The sequence below is a fragment of the Furipterus horrens genome, unplaced genomic scaffold, assembly GCF_987537825.1.
Source record: "Furipterus horrens unplaced genomic scaffold, mFurHor1.1.pri manual_scaffold_9, whole genome shotgun sequence".
NCBI lineage: Eukaryota > Metazoa > Chordata > Mammalia > Chiroptera > Furipteridae > Furipterus > Furipterus horrens.
The window spans coordinates 19,790,336-19,792,093 of NW_028327179.1; positions in this window are offsets into that span (position 1 = coordinate 19,790,336).

Genomic DNA, 1,758 nt, shown 5'->3' on the forward strand with positions numbered 1-1,758 from the left:
TTTGTTTGTTTGTTTGTTTGTTTGTTTAATAGACCAACCTGAATCATCTGAGTCTCCAACCAAATGGATGCTGTGCATCTTCCTCTCTTCCCTCATTCTTTCAATACATGTTCATCGAATTCCTCCTGCATGCCAGGCACTATGGTAGGTACTGACCAGTCATCAGTGGACAAAACAAAGCAGAGTGGAGCCCCATGGGCTCTTCTGTTCCTACCTGGGAGCAAAACGTATTCCTCTCAAACACCCGCTGAGAATCCTGCTCCGCTCTTTAATCCAGAGGATCAGTTCACAGGAATATCAGGGCACTTTTGCCCAGTATTCTCAGCTCCATGGAGAATACATGCGGTGCCTTCTGCTGCACCATGAAATCTGTACAGCGCCTTGCAGACTCTCTGACTGCATCTCCTACTCCTCCCTCCTCCCTCACCCAGCTCCAGCCTCCTTCTCCCCTTGGGGCTCCTGACTGCCAGGCTGGCACCTTTACCTCCTCTGTGAGGCCTTCCCTAGGCACCCTATTCAAAACTGCAGACACCCACCACCAACACACCGTGTCCCCCTCACTTGCTTTTTCTTCTGTCCTACTGACCTCCATCTAACACGCTATAAGTTTTACTGACATATTTTGTTTACCATCTGCCTTTCTGAACTAAAAACATAAGTTCCTTGAGTCCAGGAGCTTTGCTCTGTTTTAGTCACTACTGAACCTCCTGTACCTATAAAAGTACCTGAAAATGGTTGCCCATCACAATTATTTCTTGATTGAAGTCTTCTTCACTTTTACTAATGATCATTACCACCAAAGATACTTAAGCACCTGGTTTATGCATCAGTAGAGATGTAGGTGAGATAGATACAGACATAGATATACGCACACACACATATAGATATGCATATATGAGGTCTGTCTGGAAAAAGTCCAGCCATTGTTAATATAACGAGAAGGATATGTGTGACATTGCTGTAACCTGGAAACCAATGAGAGTAGACTGGAATGCACATGTGTGAACACTGATGATTTCACTGTACTAGTCAGTGGGGGTGGTAGATGCCATTTAGTGAGCATGCATACTGTGTGGCTGTCACATTCAAAATGACTGAGCAAGTAGAGCAATGAATCTGCATCAAATTTTGCAGGAAGCTTGAACATTCCTCCATGGAAACTATTCAGATGATTCAGAAGGTCACAGCTATTGGCAACTGGTGATCGGCAGCTTCATCACAACAATGTGCTCACTCATTCATCACATCTCATGCAAAGTTTTTTGGCAAGACCACAGATCACTGAGGTGACTCAGCTCCTATTACAGCCCAGATTTGGCCTCCTGTGACTTCTGGCTTTTCCCAAAACTAAAATCATTTTTGAAAGGGAAGAGATTTCAAACCATAGATGAGATTCAGGAAAATACAGTGGGGCAGCTGATGGTGATTTGGAGAACTGTGTGAGATCCCCAGGTGCCTACTTTGAAGGGAACTGAGGTGTCATTGTCCTATGTACAATGTTTCTTGTATCTCGTGTCTTATTCAATAAATGTCTCTATTTTTCATATTACATAGCTGGATATCTTCTGAACAGATCTCATATATGTATACATATGTGTGCACATATGTATACACATATACCTGCCTGGATAGCATATTAGATATATTAAGAACATAGTTCATATTAAGCACTGAGTGTTCCTGCACATCCTGAGAAATATCCTAACTCACCCACTGTTTGATCAGCTTACTTTCCTAGATGTTTACACAAGGGTACAT